This window comes from Paramisgurnus dabryanus, chromosome 2, assembly GCF_030506205.2.
Source record: "Paramisgurnus dabryanus chromosome 2, PD_genome_1.1, whole genome shotgun sequence".
In the NCBI taxonomy this organism is placed as follows: Eukaryota; Metazoa; Chordata; class Actinopteri; order Cypriniformes; family Cobitidae; genus Paramisgurnus; species Paramisgurnus dabryanus.
The window spans coordinates 40,400,289-40,422,633 of record NC_133338.1 but is presented as its reverse complement, the minus strand read 5'-3'; positions in this window follow the sequence as shown (position 1 = coordinate 40,422,633).

The following is a 22,345-nucleotide window of genomic DNA, read 5'->3' as shown; positions in this document are numbered from 1 at the left end:
GTACAGCGCAACCTTTAGGCTTCCACTGGTAAAACAAAATTGGCTGCTCTCCGCATCTTTCATTTGTTTCACCTTGCCGGTGTGTAAAAATCAAGAGCTTATTTCATTAATTGCTCTGAATTGTCAGAGAAATCACTGTTCAGTTTGCGTCCTTTTAAACCCATCATTTCTCATGTTCACGTTTAAACAAAAGCAGAGTGACTCGCCCACAGACCACCCCCTCAATAATCAGGATAGAAAAATTTAATTTAATAATGACATATAAGCTTTAATGTGAACAAAGGTTTATGTTCTGATTTTGTTTACAAAGAACCAAAACGAATGGCCCAAATTGAGCGTTGCCGCGGGAAAAGCACGAGTTAAAAAATCTGAACTTTGGTGGAAAAAACGCGTTAACCAATCAGGAGCTTGCTCTAGTAGTGACGTGTAACAGGAAGCAAGCAGAGTTGCAGAAGCCCCTCCCATTACGCAAATTTCTGCGTGAATGTCTCGATGACTAGAATTTCACGCACGGCTTTTACGGGCAAATGAAGCGAGTAAACTCCAAATGTCCAACTACGTACAGTAGACACGAATTTGACGCATCAAACGCGGCTGGTGTGAACCCACAGTAAGGTGGTTGGGAAGCATAATTTTTTAGCATACAGTCCTAACATTGAATTTTGAGCTGGCACAGATCAACACACCGGCTACCAAAACACAGCTACTAGTTCAAACGTGAGACTTGATGAGAATTCATTTCTTAATTGTAGCTGCTGTTGTGTTCGTTGAGGATTATAGTGATGATTCGGATCCAGTGGACATTAGGATGCACTGTTGGTTTTTGTGTTCCAGTCCAAACACTTAAATAGTAAAGCGTTTTATTTTACTGTGGGGAGATCTCATTTCCTCATATTCTCTGTGACAAACCCAAAGCCCTTGATTCTCATACCGACTTTAAAACACCAAAGCAGCGAGAGACAGCGAAAGAAAGATTTTTCAAATGAAAGACCGGTTTGAGTCGTTTAGCTCAGAACATTGCTGATTTGGCCTTGTGAAAGTGAGCGCGGTAAGAGGATTGAAGCGGTTTCCTGCTGGCCAGCTTTAATCAGTAAGGAACTGCAAATGTCTATAGCTAAAGATTATGCCGGGATAACATGACAAGGACCCAGGCCTGCCAGCCAGAGCAGCTAACACAGAGGCCACTGTACTTACTAATGAGACAGTGAAGAGGAGTCAGGCCGAGAGAGAGAGTCTGTGAGTGTGTGTCTTCATCTGTAAAAAGTAAACCACTGCAGATTGTTTGTGCCCATGAGGATTATGCACGTCTCCTTAAGCCCTGTAAAATGCTCAATGTGAACTTGAGCCATCCCATTGTTTTTCTCGCTGTTTGCCTTTGTACCCAAATCAACATTTGTTTACTTCTCTTTGTACACATGTGTGAACGCCTGCGTCTATGTGAATGTGTGCACATTGCCCTGGGCAAGATAATACAAGAGTCGACACGCTAGTGAACCTTGTAAGAGCTACTGCTGTAATCTGGCCGGTACAGATGCAATCGAGCTGAAACAATACCGATCTATTGGACTCTGCACAATGACCTAAGATCAGGGAATAGGGCAAGCAAGCTCTGATTCTTACCGTATAAAATAATGCACATGAATCATCGCCTGAACGATTTCATTCTTTCAGCATGACAGTACGTTTCTCCAAACTAGTTCTGATCAAGACTGCCCAGAAATATCAATGATAGGGCCAGTGAACTGACCAAGACTAATGGTTGGCAAACACAAAAGATGTCACATTTTCTGTTGTATGACAGCAACAAAGTAAATTTTGAGATGCAGTTGAACTTTTCAATAAAATTGGGTCATAAAAATAGAGGCTTATAAATGCATAAAATGGCTCTTATGCAGCAATATTGAATTTTAAGCAGGCATAGAGTTGTTAAAGACAACTAATGACCAGCTACCCAAACACACCCTTATGCAACAAACATATACTGCAGTATATTGGAAAATATCATGTAATATATTAGGCAATATATTACCATATATCGGATTTAATATTTATATTTCCCAATATATTGTAATATATGCATAGAAAATATCATGTAATATATTAGGCAGTATATTCCCATATATAGGATTTAATATGTATATTTTCCATTATATTGCAGTATATGAATAGACCATACATGTATATATTGATACAAAATATATTGTAACCAAGACCAAAAAGGGCACTATGTTTTTCCATGTAATAGTTTGTCTTTATATGATTTAATATACTGCAATATATGCAGGGGCATCGCTAGACCCCTTTAACCAGGACACATGCCCCAGTGTAAATCTTTTGTGCCCCGGTGTAAATCTCAAGTTTAAATTTTAGCAGTTAAATAGTGTATTCCTTTACAAAGATAATCGCGGCAAAAACGGATCTATATGCAATGTAGTTACCCAATTTACACTTGTAACGAAGCAGTCGCATTGACTCGTGCACGCACGTATCCATGTCCGCGCACGTCTTGCGCTCATCCGCATTGCACACAACCGCATTCAAAAGGTGATGCCACGCGAGTGACTTAGCTTATGAAAACATGACCAGACTAAAGTAAGTTTCTAAATAATAATAATAATCTTATTTTGACTCGATCATTATTGGCTTCTTTAGATGAACATGTTTTGTGCAAAGCAGGGAAAGCGAAGCAGACAAGAGAGATGATGAGTTTTAAGGAGGTAAGACAAACTACATCCTCACCCGATCAGGTCTGAAACATTAGAGGAAAAATCTCAGGAAAACCTTGTCAAGTCTGTAGAATTGAATTGTTGCTGAGACAGATGTAAGATGTTCTTAAGATTATCTAAGTGTACTTCACTGTGCTATTTTGAGGCACCATGAATATGAACTAACATGCACTTTTAACATACTATCTCTGTATAAAAAAACTTATTTAGTTAACACTTGTATTAATCTTGAACACAACTTTTATACAAAGATGGGTTCAAGTTTACTACAAGTGGTACATAAATACATTTTTTAAATACATTTTTAGCACATTTTAGTTCATATTTATGGTGTCTCAAAATAGCACAGTGAAGTACACTAAGATGATCTTAAGAACATCTTAATATACTAAAAATTTGTCTTTAGTACTTCTTAAGTACAAAATTAGTGTGCGAAAATAAAGCACTTAAAATACACTATGGAAGTGTACTACTTTTTCACCTTGGTTAACACATGAGTCAGTTTTGGTGAACTGTTACTTCAAAACTCTACACACAAATCCTTACATTTCTCAGTGCTTACACCATCTGGTCATATGGAAAGCACTAGCATTCAATACTGTTCACTCAAGTCAGCACAGCTTAGCAAACAATTACCAAGCTGGAAACACTAAAAGTCAAAATTGAACACACAGCAATCAGATCCTTCAATAGATACATAAAAGGGCCTGAATCTGTTCATTGAGCTTTGAAACAATGGATCCACAGAGAAATGAAGGAATAGGTCGAGGAAGAGGAGGAGGAAGAGGAGGAGGGAAAGAAGAAGGACATGGTGAAGGAGGAGAAAGAGGACATGGTAAAGGAGGAGGGAGAGGACATGATGAAGAAATAGGTCGAGGAGGAGTAGGAAGAGGAGGAGGGAGAGGAAGAGGCAGAAGAGTAGGGAAAGAAGGAGGACGTGGTGAAGGAGGAGGAAGAGGACATGGTAAAGGAGGAGGGAGGGGACATGATGAAGAAATAGGTCGAGAAGGAGGAGGGAGAGGAATAGGAGGAGGGAGAGGAGGAGGGAAAGGAGGAGGACGTGGTGAAGGAGGAGGAAGAGGACATAGTGGAGGAGGAGGAAGAGGAGGAGGACGTGGTGAAAGAGGAGGAAGGAGATGAAGGGCAAGGTGACAAGCAATTTCAAGGTGAAATACAAGCCACTCTAGTTGACCATGTCCTGGTCCATGGTATGACTATGAGGGAGGCTGAGCAACGAGTAAAGCCTAATTTGAGTCGCTTTACTTATGCCTCCATCTTCAGAGCCTTCAGGGAGGAAAACAGATAGGTGTACTTACAGTAAGACTGCTCTATACAGTAACTTTAGTGTGCATACACTGTTGGACTATGCTACTGGAATAAAGAAATGCATCAAATTGCCTTCCATACAGATAGACATATCAGCAGATGAATGCAAGGGGTGGATCAGGCAAGAGGATTTTACCCTTGCTGTTTGGCTAGGACCAATATAGCCTGTGATGTGGATGAGATTCTCTGGCCTGACCCAGAACTAAGACGGGATGTTGAGGCGAAATATTACAATTTACAGTTGTGCTGTGTATAGCACATGAATGAATAAAAATGCATACATTGATTGTGTCTTTTTGGTCATGTGAAAAGGTTTTTGAGGGGGAGAACCACAAGCAACTTACCAGTTTTGGATATATTGTTTTGAATTGATTGCACAAGTGTGTAATACTATATTGTAGTGTGTGTGTTTTTGAAAGCTTGTGTGTGTTGTCTGAGGGAAAAGTTTGGTATTTCAGTAAGAGTGAATGGTTTTGAGTGTAGAGCTTCATTTTGACCTGAAAATATGATGTTTGGAGTATTGTGTGAGACTTTATGGAATTGTCTTTACTGTTTTGAGAATATGAGGCATAGTTTCAAGAAATGTGTAATAATGTTAGGTATAACGAAGATTATACTTGTATATATGTATCTTTTGCAGTAACTGTTGAACTGTAGAATAGTGGGTTGAGCAAAGGACATTGTATAGAAGTGTTGCACACTTCTTGCACACAGCAGGCTTTCAAAAAAGTCAGCAAAAAATGGGGGGCCTGTGCCCCAGTAGAGCTTTATATCTAGCAATGCCCATGAATATATGGATGTGCTATGTATGTATGTATGTATGTATGTATGTATGTATATATGATTTAACAATTTTTTTTCTTTCCAAATAAACAACTACAGCATATTCATGAATATGCATGGCATATAGCCTAAAGAAAATATTAAAGACAAAAATCTGCATTACACAAATAACAGTTTTATTGAAACAGCAGAGACCTTTCTTTCATTTTCTACATTTGTCAGTACTCTACTCAGCACCGACTGCTTCAACCAGAATGCGTGCCAAAGGCGATGGAGCATAATGCTTGAGTAGGAAGCTGAGATTCAGGCGCGAGGAGAGGACAAGGACACATACCTGTGACTAGCAACAATGAGGCTGATAGGTCCTGACCAGAGATGTATAGTAACGAAGTAGAACTACTTCACTACTGTACTTAAGTACTAAAAGACAGTATCTGTACTCTACTGAAGTATATATTTTTTCTCCTACTTCCACTTTTACTTCAGTACATATTTTCGATGAGTTTAATACTTTTACTCCGATACATTTTTTATGTGCTGCATAGTTACTCGTTACACTCAAATGTTACGAATCATTCCAAACCCACATTATCACTGCCAGAGCGGTGATACACATTAGAAACACACACAGATCGTGTTCTAAACCAATCGGAGATAGTGAAGGGCGGACCCCTCCCTCCCTCTCACTCCCAAATATGAGCCGGGGTTGTGGACAAAGTGAAGCAAATAGAGAACCAAAGTGCGCGAGAAAGACAGAGAGAGAGAGAATGCGTGAGAAAGGGCGAGTGTGCGTGAAAGAAGGAAACTTAAGTTCATTGAAACACCTTGTACCTTTACTGTACCTATTACCATTATATCGACTAATATTTAATTATTTGGTTAAATTAATCTAAATTATCTGAACAGTCCTGTCTTTGTACTCCTGCTACAGCCAAAGGAATTGTGAGTGTCCTTTAGCTAAAACATTTGAAATAATATAAACAATATTATATTCAAACTTTTGACTGTTTTCTTTAATAACTACATTACACAATACTTGTACTTTTACTTTCAGTACTTGAGTAGTATATTTTAAAATAAACTACTTGCAATACTTAAGTACAAAACATGTTTAATACTTTAGTACTTCCACTTAAGTGCTGTGCTTAAAGAGCACTTCAACTTCTACTCAAGTCACTTTTTTGATAGAGCACTTGTACTTTTACTCAAGTCTGGGTCCCTAGTACTTTATACATCTCTGGTCCTGACCTATAGTCCTAACTCATACTCCTAATCAGTAGGTGGCGGTAATGCACCTAAAAGTTGTTTGCTAACCACCAGTAAAACTTGAGAAGGAGACTGATCGTTGGCATGCTCTCAACCCAGGAAAAACTTCAAGCTTTACAAGGTACATAGTTTTCAGAGGTGGTGCTTTCCAGTTTTGATTGCATCTCTTCCAGGAGAGATTTTTGTGAACCAGAGGGGAAGGATTGAGAAGGGAGAGAGTAATCGTTGTTGTTTTGTTCCACAGATGCTGTTTTAAACCAGTTTCCACGGCCAAAGCTGATGTTAGAAAATCCATCAACAGTAGAATATGCGAGCTAAGACACCAGGTGAAGTGCAAAAGCATGGGTATATAAGTAATTTAAACCAGTGAAGAGCCAAGATGGACTCCTAGCCAGGATAAAGGCCTGTTCTTTTGGTAATTTATGTCTTTGCTTTTTCACATTGCCAAAGCTCCTTGAAAGTTTGTTTATATCTATTATTGTCTGTGCATTTTGTTTATATTGTATTTTTAACTGTATAACGGCACTGCTGAAAGTTTGAAATAAATAGACCTTTGTAATTTAAATTGCTTTCATTTATATTTTGTATATTTTCTGTTTTATGTCACTCTTTTAAAATGTAATTTATGTTAATGTAATGCAAGACATTTATGTAATGTAAAGCAAACCACATTGTCTGACCATGTGCAAAATCTCTTGTGGTTGTAATAGGTCTGTTTAGCTCTCTACCTCAAATTAGTTTTAGTATGTGTGCCTGATTAAAAGAAAATAAAGGTGGCTTTTGATAGATTATCCATTAGTCTGTGTTAATATGTGGTATAAATGTGTGTACATATTTTTATGTATATATTTCTATATAATTTTACATATTATTTTAAATATATTCTACAATATAGTAAACATACATGTGACACTATATCTGTAAATATTGTTAATACATTTTTGCATATCAATCGGAATACAATATGGTGGATATTTGTAAATATAATATTGCATATTTTGAGATATATAAACACATATATTATATTCACGTGCAATATATTAAAAGCGACAATTATTTATATTTATCAATATACTGCAATAAATTACATATATATAGAATATATGTATCAACATATTACTCATGTATTTTACAATATACTGCAATATATTGCATACATAAAGAATATATGCATCAACATATTACTCCATATATTGCCAATATATACTGCAATATATTACATAGATAAAGAGTATATTTATCAACATATTACTCCATATATTGCCAATATATACTGCAATATATTACATGCATTAAGATTATATTTATCAACATATTACTCCATATATTGCCAATATATACTGCAATATATTACATGCATTAAGATTATATTTATCAACATATTACTCCATATATTGCCAATATATACTGCAATATATTACATGCATTAAGAGTATATTTATCAACATATTACTCCATATATTGCCAATATATACTGCAATATATTACATGCATTAAGAGTATATTTATCAACATATTACTCCATATATTGCCAATATATACTGCAATATATTACATGCATTAAGAGTATATTTATCAACATATTACTCCATATATTGCCAATATATACTGCAATATATTACATGCATTAAGATTATATTTATCAACATATTACTCCATATATTGCCAATATATACTGCAATATATTACATGCATTTAGAATATATGCATCAATATATTACTTCATATATTTCCAATATATTATGGGATATATTAAATAGTATAATGAGATGTATTTAATCAATATATGAAAACGGCAATAATTGCAGTATTGTATAATATATTGCAATATATCACTTACATATATATAATATATTTTTATATAATATATCATGATATATATTACTTTGTAAATTTCACAATATATGGAGACACATTAAATATATTGTCATGTAATATATTGAGAAATATATGTTTGTTGCATAAGGGCATCTACCATTTTGTTGATGTAAGTTGTAAAATAGTGGCTTATGAAGTTCAAAACAGTTTGTGAAAACAATTACTAAGCATCAATAATGACTAATCGGAAAGCAGTGTGGAAATTAAAACAAAGCGGAAATCCAGAGACAGAAAATGAAATAGCTCCGTCTAACCCTGTTTGAACACACTGACTAAGCAAACTACTTTAGGCTGCATTTTATTGATTTATTATTTAAGTGTCCGTTGTGAAAAATTACAGCGCTACTGCATACAGTCCCCCTCATTGTTGCCAAAAAAAAGTACAATTTGTGCAATTTAGCTCCCAATGAAACAAATAAAGAAATAAATGGGACACATGGAACGTTGCTTTAGGGGAATCAAATTGTATGCTGGTGCAGTTATCCTCCGATCCAATCAGAGTAATTTGCTGACACAAAACTCTTGTTAAACATGGTAATGCAGACAGATTAATGCGCAGAAGCTTGATACAACTCAACAAGGTCTTAATTAAAACTGGGATGTAGGTATAGACGTGGAATGTTTGCTGGAAGTGTTTTCCAAGAAGACTAATTGGTGTAATAATTGCTGAGATGCAAATAGTTAAATTAGAAACTGATTGTCTCATTACAGCACCATACAAGTAGCTGCAATCCCATTATTAACGGGCTTAACAGAACCAGATTGTGACTTTGAGACGTGCTGGTCTACAGAGGTTTTGCAAATGGCATTTTGTACCCACCCTTATGATATGACTTCTTCTGTTTTCTTTTCTTAACATAGGCAGCTTATTTTATATAATAAAATGACATCATGTTAGCTTCTTGGGGGTCAACATTGCAAAGCTCCAAAAAAGCAACATACATCCATCGTTACAGTAATTCAAATGACTCTAGTTCGGGCAGACGTACAGTACACTCACCTAAAGGATGATTAGGAACTCATGTTCAATTTCTCATTAATGCAATTATCTAATCAACCAAACAACCAGGGGTGTGGTCCTTGTCAAGTCAATTTCCTAACCCCAAACTGAATGTTAGAATGGGAAAGAAAGGTGATTTATGCAATTTTAAGCGTGGCACGGTTGTTGCTCAGTAAATGGGGTTTTCACGCACAAACATTCCTAGGGTTTACAAAGAATGGTGGGAAAAGGGAAAAACATCCAGTATGTGACAGTCCTGTGGGCGAAAATGCCTTGTTGATGCTAGAGGTCAGAAGGGAATGGGCTGACTGATTCAAGCTGATAGAAGAGCAACTTTGACTGAAATAACCACTCGTTACAACCGAGGTATGCAGCAAAGCATTTGTGAAGCCACAGCATGCACAACCTTGAGGCTGATGGGCTACAACAGCAGAATACCCCACCGGGTACCACTCCTCTCCACAACACATAGGAAAAAGAGGCTACAATTTCCACGAGCTCACCAAAATTGGACAGTTGAAGACTGGAAAAATGGTGCCTGGTCGGATGAGTCTCGATTCCTGTTGAGACATTCAGATGGTAGAGTCAGAATTTGGTGTAAATAGAATGAGAACATGGATCCATCATGCCTTGTTACCACTGTGCAGGCTGGTGGTTTAAGGGTGTGGGGGATGTTTTCTTGGCACACTTTAGGCCCCTTAGTGCCAATTGAGCATTGTTTAAATTAATGTAGAGCTGCTTTGAAACAACTACCAATTGTGAAAAGCGCTATATAAATAAAATTGAATTGAATTAAATGCCACGGCCTACCTGAGCATTGTTTCTGACCATGTCCATCCCTTTATGACCACCATGTACCCATCCTCTGATGGCTACTTCCAGCAGGATAATGCACCATGTCACAAAGCTCGAATCATTTCAAATTGGTTTCTTGAACATGACAATAAATTCACTGTACTAAAATGGCCCCCACAGTCACCAGATCTCAACCCAATAGAGCATCTTTGGGATGTGGTGGAACGGGAGCTTCATGCCCTGGATTTGCATCTCACAAATCTCCATCAACTGCAAGATGCTATCCTAATACTATGGGCAACAAGAATTCAGCACCTTGTTGAATCAATTTCATGTAGAATTAAGGCAGATCTGAAGGTGAAAAGGGGTCAAACATAGTATTAGTATGGTGTTCCTTATAATCCTTTAGGTGAGTGTATGTCTTATGTTTAAAGAGCCAGGCTTGTAACCTTAGAGTTGCCAGTTGAGTCTCACGGCCAGCAGGTTGCAACTGAGGTCCCCTTGAGCAAGCCACCTGTACCCCTTTGTTCCCCGGGTGTTGTAGAGATAGCTGCCCACTGCTCCGGTTGTGTTGTGTGTTCACGAATTGCGGTGTGTGTGTGTTTTCTGTCATTTCATTTTGTGTTATAAATCCACTGAACCAATGTGTTTGTAAGGCACTTCTAAAGGCACCATATTGCTTTGACACGTGTAGCCTATTGCAAAAAATACTATAGAAATGAAATTTATTAAGTTCGAAATACAGTTAAAAATGTTAAAATTACAGAAATTGACTGCAAATATATATATCCACTGTAAAAGCACACGAAAACGTCATTGTGCATAGCTCCATCTTAAAGACACAGAGATATTTTTTGTCTTTTAAGTCCTTTCCGAATTTCATAAATTAAGTTATTAAAATTGGTTTATATTAATTTTCAATGAAATTCACATTTAATAACTCTTTTAAAAAAGGTAAAAAAAAGGTTTTCAAAGTCATTGAGTAATCCTGTTAAATAATCAATATTATGATTTTTACTAAAATAATTGCGATTATGAATTTTCTTGTAATCGAGCAGCCAGTGTGAGTGTGTTTGCGTGCAAAATAATACTGTAAAACTCTGCTTGTGTGACCATGTGTATTGTCTGTGTGAGGTTGTGTGCAAAATCCATTTAAAGAGGCCATGGGGATTGAGAGTAGGGACCTACTTTGATCACACTGGATAAGGGATGCTGCTGACACAAGCACACACACTCCACTGCAGAGTTTGTTTCAAGCCTGCATGCGTAAGAAAGACTGTCTCACACCGCATCACTCAGAGACCTTTGCGTGCCAGCGTAGATTGTACCCCCTACCTACAGATGAGCTGTGCTGTTAATGGTAGGTGAGCACTGAAATTGTTTTTCTATTTCATGCAAATCACACCTCTTTTTATTCCACCCCAAATTATGCTTATTTGAAGCAGCAACGAAAGACAAGCTGTGCATTAATAAAGGCTTCTGTCAAGATGATGAACCCTTCTACCGGTTTGATCCAGTCAGATTTGTCCATGGAGAGATATAAAAAGCACAAATAATTCCTCAATGTTTGCGGTGATGCTAGTGAAGTGGACTTTAATGTGTCACCTGCAGATCTAAAGTTTGCCTGAGAAAAAGACAAAAAAATCCATCCAAAGAGATTCATCACATGGTTATTATCAGCCAGCTCCACTATTAAGATACTGGTAGACCAGCTTCAGCATCAAAGATTTGGACATGAACAGCATAGTTATGCTGGTCCATCAGCTAAACAAGCACTAGCAAGCCTAATTCATGCTGGTATGAGTTGATATTTCATCAAGAAGACAGTCAGAAATATAGTGGATTGAGTACTGCATGGGAACAATAATGAGAGATCACAATGGTGATTGATGATGACAAATTCACTAAAGAAGCAGTGACTGACAGCAAGTTTTAATGGAGAGACATGAAAGAAAGGAATCCATTCAGAATACAGTTGTACAGCGATGGTAAATGCACAACCTTAAACAGGCTTGTCAGTAGCTGCGTTGGGGTGGCATGGGTAATGATGGCCTCAGGCTCCGAGTTACAGCAGGGTGGCAGCGAGGAGAGGGTGACGTAGCCCCGGGATCTGACAGGAGAGAAAGCTTCAGAATGCTAATACTCGCAGTGCTTGGCTAATTGGCTAATAACTCAGAATACATATTCACCAGAGAAAGTCACCCTCAGATTTTCCGTGTCCAAAACTGTCTGAAACCAAGCATTTTATGTACTATTCTAACGCCGCTGTCGTGCAAAACCTTGATTTCACCTCCAACAAGTAGTTGTAGTGCATGTGACATGATGAGGGCTTTGCTGTACCCTCTCATCATGGTTCAATGTCATTTAGGAAATTGGAGAGACATCTGCTACATCATTTATTGCTTTTCAGTCTATAAAAGGGAGAGATTGACTTCAAAATGAACATTATGGCATCATTTTCTCACCTTCTTGTCATCGCAATCCTGAGTGACCGTGGAACACAAAATATCTGAAGGCTGTTCACACTGTTCTCTTTCGTACAATAAAAGTGGCTGTGGATGGGGCACCATCGTAACTATTTTTTACAACCAACATAGGCGTTATACTCCAAGTCTGAGTCATGTAATAGCTTTGAAATACTATAGTCACAGTCATTATTCATCTCAGGATATCTTACTTTTAAAGCTTTTCTGACAGCCATGTCTGCTAGAAATCTCAGCAAAGACCAAATTGAATAAAAGTCCCACTATACCTTATGGTCACTCACTATAGGTTTAATATATGTGCGGTGAACCGATGGGCACCTTTGTCTTTTCTCCACAGTTGGGTTAGGATTTTAGAGGCATGGTAAAGTAAGACCCTTAAATAATGTCTTCTCAGTTTATACACAGATTTCCTTGCTCAACTCATTGAAGGAATACCAATATATTAAAGAAAAAATTGCTTGCTTTTTGAATCCAAAGCCTTCAAACTTTCACAATAAGCTTTTGCTTAATTTTAAACCTTCGGATGTTCAAAGCCACACTGGCATGTACAAGATCTATATTCTCCCTCCAACAGAATTATGGGCACGTAGTGATAAATGTTACCCATTCTCCTGAATTACAATCAAATGAGAAATGCATGCCTTTGTCTTATTGGCCCGCCATGTCAGATTTATCACATGCTTATCCGCTGCAAACACACTAGCCAAATCACTCTTTCCTTACACAACCACAGTGACTGAGATAAAAATCCAGCCAATACAAGTAGCTAAAGAAGAGCAAAGTGTTTCCCTTGACTTTGGTCATTAGTGGAAGTTTAAGAGTTGTTGTTTGAGCTTGTGACAGCTTTCGCTGCCGGCGATACCCTGAAGATGCTTGTGGAGAGACTGAGAAGTAGCAGACATAATAGGCCTCTGTGTGGTGCCTTTATTGCCTGATATGTTTAACTTTCCAGATTTCGTCTCCGCTGCATGATTGACTGACTGGCCCTGGCAGCCATTTTAGGAGTGATTGCATCTGTAAAGATCACAAATGTGTTTAATTAACAGGACAGAAAAAATTATACAAGGTGGAAACTTGTGAGGAACAGCAAGACCTGTCTTCACAGGTTAAATAGGATAAATGTAAGCTGGTGATTTTGTGAAAATCTGTGAGAACAGGATTAGAGGAAAATAGCATTAGTGCCTATTGGAGTTGCCTGTACAAAAATGCAAATGTTTAGCTTGACATTTCAGTGGAGTTCAGGTGTTGCACCATACAATTTGGTTTGTAAATTAGACTTCAGACTTTTCACCTGTGTCAGTGGCTATGAAACGCAAGCTGAGAAATAAGTGTTTGTTTTTAGCAGTTTGTCAACATAAAGATTCATTCTGCAGAAAACACAAGGTTATAGTGTCAATGAAAAAAAATGATATTCAGATATTGTATCATTCAAGTCTGTTGTTTTCATGTTTTATCTACTTTGTTTTAATTGCAGTGTGGGGTGAAGAATAATTGTCAACCAGGGATTTCTGCTGTTTTCATGAATAAAACAACAACAAAGCTGACTTAAATGTGTATAGATTTCAAATATACTGCATGAGGAGTTCATATGCAAAACTATCTAAGTAAATTTGACTCTAATGCCTTTGAATAGGACAGGTTATTGGTCAGTAATTCAAATGCCGTCAAAGCCCTTATAAAAATTAACCTTTTTTGTTGTAAAAGTGCAGTAACCATGGTTTTTTGGTGTATTGATTACTATCAGCAAAACCATGGTTTCACTACAGTAAGGTGTAACTATGGTTTTTGAAAATAGTGAGCCGTGCATTTGAGCGTCAGAGCGTCCCGTGTGAACGTACAGGTCTTTCGCTGTAAAACCCTCTTGCAAGCTTTTTGGCAAAAACCTCCTAAAAAGCAGTCCTTTGAATAAGACAAAGTAAACAGTAGCAAAATCACTAAAGAAATATTACAAATGATGAAAGTCAGAACATAAAAATGAAGACACTGAGCCACACATTAGGGGACGCTGTGATCTATGTACTGTAGCTGCCAGGTTGTATTCATGTCCAAGTTTATTTTATTTTATTATTATTATTAATGAATTCAATTTACATAAGATCAAGGCAGACAAACAAAATAACACAACAATACAATTAACAGTAAACATACATAAAGCCAGGGGGAGGTAAATGAGGAATTACACAAAAATATTAAAAGATTCACATATTGCATATGTTTTAATTGCTTTCTTATTACTTGAGAAAAAAATTGTCTCTATATACATTTTAATTTCTATTTCAAGAACCAAAAAATAAAGATTTATCTTTACAGTATTTGCATTTATGAATATAAAGTATTCATGTCCAAGTACATGGCGTTTTGCAGGCCATAGTTCATCCATTTCATCTTCTGTGCACTTTTTAAAAAGCGACCCTAAAACAAACAAACAAAAAAGATTATGCAACCCATAACACAAACACACACACATACACCTGTGGACATGTTTAAAGTTATAATTGAATTATTAACTATATTGTTATATTGTCGAACTTCCTACCTTTGCATCTGTCACCGGACACCTGAAGTTGATGTGAGCTGCAAGACTCACAGCTAAACAAGTGTGTTGAGTGCTGGACTTTTGCAAGGATAAAGTAGCAATGAAGCAAATGATTTTGGTTATTATCATTATCTTATCATTACTGCATCTGGGCTCATCATATATACACTGAAAAATATATATTTTTTAATTTAATTTACTCCAATTTTTTTAAGGTAAGTGGTTGCAATCAATTTATTTGAGCTACATTTATACAAAAAATTAGAAAAATAAAATAAAATAAAAAAGTTTGTTTAAATGTAGCTTAAATAAATTGATTGCAACCACTTACCTTAAAAAATAAGTAAATTGAATAAATATTTTTTTCAGCGTACTTTCTGACACTGTTCACTGTAGCTTTGCAGGTCGATTTCTTCAAGCTTTTTGGAGACATTGCCACAGTGAATTGTCTTCTGAATTTAGTCTGTCTCCGTTTTTTCTCTTTCTTCATGTAATAATAGACCGACTCAATGATGGTGTGACCAGATCTCAGTATGGAGCATCAGCTGTTGTCAGGCTCCTTGTGCACACAAAATTCTCACTGGATTATTTAAAATATTGGCAAAATTAAAATGTAGGAATAATGGGGTGATAAATTAGCCTGGTAGAACCATCCTCTGCTATTTTGCTTCGCTTCATAGACAGAGTCTGGCTGGGCATAATTGACAATCGTTTTCCTTCTCGTGGGAGGGGCTTGTCTGAAGTTTAAAATCATTGGTCTAAACGTTAGCCAATCACATAACGTTTGGATATGATGTGCGTTATGCGCCAGCTCAGCCGCATCAAATTTCTGCTGTAAAACACACGCATGATGTGAAAACAAACCCATCGAGCGAAATACCGAAGTTAACATGGCTATGAACGACTTCTGCAGATTATGTAAAGTAAATCGGGCCAGAGCTAGTTGAACACTATCCTTACGGTGTCTTTCCACTCACGTCTAAGTGGAGGAACGCCCCTCTCTCCTCTCAAACTCTTCCACCAGACGGCCATAACCATATGTAAATTAAATCTTCCTACCTTTTTTTCTGGTTAATCAGGAACGTCACCAAAGAATGTTTGCCCACGCGTCCTCCACCATTAACTGTGAACAATGAAATTTCCTTCCATGATATCTCGATTGTTGTGCACGTCAAGCTGTGCTGCACACAGTTTCTTGCTGACGATCGATAATAGTTGATAAATTAAACTTTTCCCAAAACCTGTCGGGAGTAGGGCAACAACATAATCTCCATTCAAAATGTTTAACAAACACTTTTCTTGTTCGGGATTAAGTTGGCAAGTGCCGGTTCTCCACAACAGAGCAAATAGCTTTCTGTGCCTCCATGTCCACTACAAACTACAACAGTACATTCGGCGCTTAGCGTCTACGTCACGGCTCTCAGCCCGCCCTCTGTTCATTGATTCGCCGGATGTTTTGAGACCTGAGGAAAACGGTTTGAATGGGAGGTATCTCAGACTGAGTACAGAAGCGTAATGAAATTTAGCGGAAGTACAAAGTCTGACGTAGTCAGGCTAGTGATAAATAGTAACGTGCCGAAATCTTTTGTACATATATCTAAGCAACATTAGCACAGTCCAAATAAGTAACAAATAGTTCTTAATCAGTTGTCCTTCATCAAAGGTTTTTCAAATCCCATAATCAGTTTGTCCCCATGGAACAACACCCCCCTCCCCCCAAAAAACCTTCAAAGATGTTTCTGTGAAATGACGTACATTTTTGGAAGTCTCTTTTAAGATGTTTACTTATGCATATGTATCTGGGGGATTATTCTCTTTAGCTGCTTATTTATTTATCAGTCTTTAATTTTAATCAATGCCTCTGTCTTTGGGATAAGCTTAGATTTCAGACTCGAGTATGAGCTGATGTGCATATTCACACACTCAGCATTATCTGGAGAATCACTTTAAAAGACAAGAGAGAATCAGAAGGACACGTGCAGTATGCGATACTACACTGCGATAAGGTTAAGCTCATAATGATACAACTGAGAGATGCCACTTAATATAAAACAGATCCTTGACACTGTTTTTGGTCAATAGTTGTGATTTATTTAAGATAAAGTACAGCTCAGACCTCACTGAGCTACTATTGATATCAGTGCACAGCACCCACAGCTGATCATTATTTTTGTTGGTCTAGCACTGTTCTGTGTCAGGCACTGACACTGACTAATCTGTAAAAAGAATGGCATTTTATGATTTTACTTTATTTTTTAAATTATACATTTTTGGATTTTAGTTTATGTTAGCAAACAGGAAAGTAGCTCGCCGCACACTGAATCTAAAAACGACACAAAAAAGGTTAAGAAAAGGTTATTTTATAAATGCCATCGTGCAAAAACTGCAAAGTTCATGTAAGTTATGAACATATTAGACATGAGCAAGTAGACTTTTCAACACATTGCTATTTTCATTGCTTGCTTTATGCTTTAAAGCAAACATTCACTCCTTTTCTAAGTATATTGACACTAAAGGATAATCAGCTGCCTGCAAATAACAAAGGTAGACCCTTTATTATTACATGTTGAACTCCAAAAGTCTGGTCATTGACATGAATATTGCACAGAATACCAAAGACATACAACTACAATGTACAAAACAGTCAAACAGTAAAAGTCAAAGCAAACATTAATTTATACCGTCAGGAAATAAAGACTTAGGGAGCGTGCACACCAAAGCTTTTACGGCTGCAGCCGGCGTATGTTTTAAATTGTTTCCAATGGAAGCGTGGCATTTTTCAAAAAAAGCCAGCAACTGGCATTTTTTCCGGACTGAAAGCCAGGGCTTGCCGGTTTTTTTTCTGAGCTGAAAGTTGAAAAATATTAAACTTTGGGTGAAAAGCTCAACTCGTCAATGTCAGTTATCACACGGCCGTTCAATCACACTGGAGGAGGGGCGGGATAAACATCACAGCAACCAACGCATCGTAAAACAATGATAAACAAAGCAGAACTATCACAACAACCAAAGTGCTCATCTGAAAAAAGCTGGAAGTTTGGTGTTGTGGGTTGTACAACAAGGGGTTGTGCACACCAAAACTTTTAAACACGGCTGAAAACGCCTGGAGGACACCAAATGCTAGCTGTTTTTCAGCTGAGTGCCAGCTTTCTTCAGCTGAGTGCTTTGGTAGCTGTGATACATAAGCTGTGAGCTGGTTGGTTGCTGTGGTAATGTCCCGCCCCTCCTCCACTATGATTGGATGGCCGTGTGGGAACTGACATTGAAAACGGAGCTTTTCACCCAAAGTTGGCGTAAAAGAAAACCGCTAGCTGCTAGCTTTTTTGAAAAACTCTGAGCTTCCATTGGAAACAATTGAAAATATGCGCCGTGGGCATAAAAGCTTTAGTGTGCACACCCCTAAGTCCAAAAATCCAGAAGGCCTCCCTTTGTAACAATTTCTTGTTTATGTCTCCAACTGTTCTATGGGGTAAGACTCTCTCAATGCCCAAAAACTTAATGTCAGACAAAGAATGATTAGCAGACTTAAAATAACGATAGATTGGATAAGTATTATCCTCTCTTCTTATGGCACTTCTGTGTCAAATGATCCTTGTAAGCAAGGTTTAAAAATTAACTTTTTTACTTAAAAGTGACTGGCCATTCAGAACTTCTACTAGCCAGAAAGAGAGAAAGAAATAAAAACAGTTTAACTATGTCACATATTTATTCATAATTATTTATTAAGCATTTTTTATTATTTATTACAAAATCTGAATTTCATATTATTCTAACAAAATTCTGTCATTCCGCCATTTCCTCCCTTCCTATTTCATCCTTGTCCTTTTCACAAAAAATGTCTTTTAGGTCACCAAATCAACACAATATGAACATCAAATAAAGCATCAAATAAATTCCATTAATTTATTACTATATTATTATACTAAATATGATATATTTTCTATTTAATCCTAACAGCCTCTTTTACTGGACTTTGTTCTTGTCTGTATTATGAAACAGAATACCTAAAGTGTTTTCTATACTGTTCTTTAAACAGTTTTTAAAAGAGATGTAATTTCTGCGTGTTACTTCTAAATATAATTGGTGACATCTTGTTTTAATAAGCATGTCATAGGAAAATAAGTCATGAAGTGTCCCAATGTAGTGAGCCAGTGTCCTTACCAGTTCTTTCCATCTCTTCATAAGAAATCAATTGGTGAGCATGTGCTTCCTGAAGAAAAGTCTCAATCTCCCTTTGGAACTGAGTGGTTGATTATATGTGATCTAGGACTCCTGATTATAAAGTGATCTAGGACTAATCACCAATCATCCTTTGTCTGCAGGTTTAATTATAATGTCTTTATTTCTGCACAATTCGTCAAGAGCTTCTTTTTCAGTGTGTGTCAAGTTAGATTTTTTATTTTGAAATGATGGGTGCTCAAGTAGATTAGTCACATCCCTTTCCACCAACCTGCAATATGTCTCAGTGGATGGATTGGACACAGATGGACATAAAGTACTTTAGGCTTTAATTTGGCATTACCATTATAATTGTGTAAAGTAAGTTTATCCACTTTGTCATATTTGTACAAACATTTCAATCTTAATGTCCCAATCTTAGTGACAAAAGGATCTATAGCTTTAGTTGGAACAAAGCTTAGGCCTTTGTTCAAACGACTTACTTCTTAAGGGTGTTATTCCTGTAAAATCATATTGTCTTTATGCGGGATCCCCACTTCAAAAATAGTTGTTGAGTATCTCCTTATACAACCAGATCATCACTTTAGTGTGGTCTTCTGTGAAGTGGGTATTTGGGTGCCGTTCTTTTAGTTTCTGTATGGCTTATTTTTGTTTTTTAAAGGTTCAACGGTATTTCATGCATTCTGACTTATTAACACTGTTTAAGAGTTGTTTCCTCATGTTAAATATAGGCAAAGTGTCAAAAAAGCAGTTGGACTTGTTACAGGGTATTTCTGTGCCGAATGCACTTCGCCAGGGTTCGTACAAGTTTTGGAAAGTTTTTTTCGATTACAGGAACTGCTGACGTTTCAGGGGTTTCTATACGTATCACTTATTTTTATGTGGACTTAACTAGCCATAAAATAGTGAGCTCCAAAACAAACAAATTAGCCAATACAGATCCACAGTTTTCATGACATCATTCTGCACTTCAGTTTTTCATCAAATGCCAGGTTGTGAGGGAAACTAAACCCCACTGGCTATTTTCAAAGGGGAATGAGCTAATTCACATATCCTGCCTCAACTTCCTGTTTCATTAGAAATTATATCAAAGCATTGAAAAAGCTGCACATTTCAAGACACTTCAGTTTGTAACAAGTGATTTTTAGGCATTATTGTGTGTTACACTCTTAAAAATGAGTTATCCTTCACAGAATATCCATTTGGTTCCCCAAAGAACCATTCAGTCCTTTTTTTCCTTTTAGTAGTCTACAGTTTTTCCACTACAATGAACCTTCTGTGAAACAGAAAGTTTCTGTGGATGTTATGGTTCTATTTAAGCCAAAATGGTTCTTCTATACCATCATCTAATGCCATTATTTTTAAATGTGTATAAAAGAGCCTGCCGTACCTTCTTGATTAATTACATTGCTAATAATTACACCTCTCTTGACACACAAGGCATTAACTATTCAAAAGAGACAGTCCGGTATTTTCAAGGCCTGAAGGACTCCAATATATCTAAATTCTAACATCGCATTCACACAGGGTTATTGAATTGTTAAAATGTGATGCATGTAAAGTAGTATCAGATTCACAACACGTCCGATTTCATTGCGAGTCTGTGCTACCTTGAATATAATTTTTATTTGGTCACTTATTGCCTCTAATTAAGTCACCAATGATAGTTGCAGTGACCACATTGTACTGCCTAAATTGTACCTGTATTTCTCATCAGTTTGCTGTCACCAGGCAGGAATATATTCTAATGCGATTATATTCACAGAGCAGCTCGTCTATTATGCACTACTTGATACACTATCTATCCGGAGCTGTAAATAGCTTTCTCGGTCTTCAGCAGCTGAGGCCACGTTGCACACTGCTTTTTGAATAAGCGATTACTGTGCCTAGTGCTACAGGCTACAGATACGGTTATTATCAAATGTGGCAGGAGCCGATCTCCAGCTCCTTCCAAACATATCATAAATCAATTTCCAGCAAGCTTACTGTAGGCTGATCATGCCCTGATTGAAGAGATAGCTACCTATAGATGATATGATGAAATCATTCAGGGAAATGAAAGCCAGAGTCTTTGCCTTGAAATGATTTGGACACCGCACAGTGTTTAATAGGAGTACAGCCTCTTTAGAGGGAAATTTTCAGTAGATGGCAGAACCACTTGAGACACGAATCAAACAAATATCATGGAAAGCATCATTTATTGATGCTCTGATGACTACCACGTGACATTGCTGGCTGCTGCAGTTTCACTTGTAACTTAAACAACCTAACAATGCAACGATTTCCTGTGTAATTTTGTAATGCAGTTAAAAACTTGACTGCCAAATATTAAAGTTGAAAAGTTACCTTTTTATTATTTTAATCTAGACATGAAAGTCATGCATTTTAATGATTACCTTATTTCTGCTGAATGAACATTGGCAGCAGCTTTTTTAAAGGTTTTGTCATATTCTGCTATGTTGACCCAGTTTAATCTGAAACCAAAAATGCAGATTGGATTTCCAGAGTAATCGGGGCGAGCTGAACCTTGAAATGACACTCTGCTGCCCGAGTGTATTACTTCCACAGAAAACATTCATACCACATGAAGATCTGTAAAGATTTTTAATCTGACCCTAACTGATTTATTATTCTGAGCTTGTTGAGCACAGTTGCACACATTTCACATAACATTTATTTTTAATGTATTCTATCTTGTAAATTTGTACTGTTTTCATGGATATTATGTACAGTAGACTGTTATAGATGCCAGACAAAAGTCTTCGTAAGACTGATAAGTTGCACTTCTGATGCTAACAGGCCAACACAACATCTGATTTCCTTCACTTTCCTGTCAAAAGTTTTCCTCTTTTTGTCTATACCCACATTTCTTAGTCTTTCATCTCAGAGCATTTACCTTACATGTAGGCTTATTACTCATTATGTTGGCCTGCTGACTTGCAGAAGAGTTTTTAAGCTTTTGCCAACATAGGCAGAAGGTGAAGCAACTGCAGGGTAAAGCTTTTAAGTCTAGGCTGCGCGCGACCCACCCCCATACCTCTAAGATTTTAGTTTTTTAAGAAAACACATTAAAAATAGATTTTCTGCCATCTGTACTGGAGACATACATAAATATATAGAAAAGACCTCAAGAAATCATATGCCATAATCATATGACATGCATAGTCAATGTTTGCATTAACATATTAACATTTTGGTCATCATTTATTCATCCTCAAGTCATTCAAAACCTATATGTTCTCTGTAAAATTTGAGAAGATATTCTGAAAAATATCTTGAGTGTTATACATACATACAATAGAAGCCATTGGGGACCATTGTTATTATTACCAATTGTTGTCACCTTCAAAATATCTTTGTGTTATGCAGA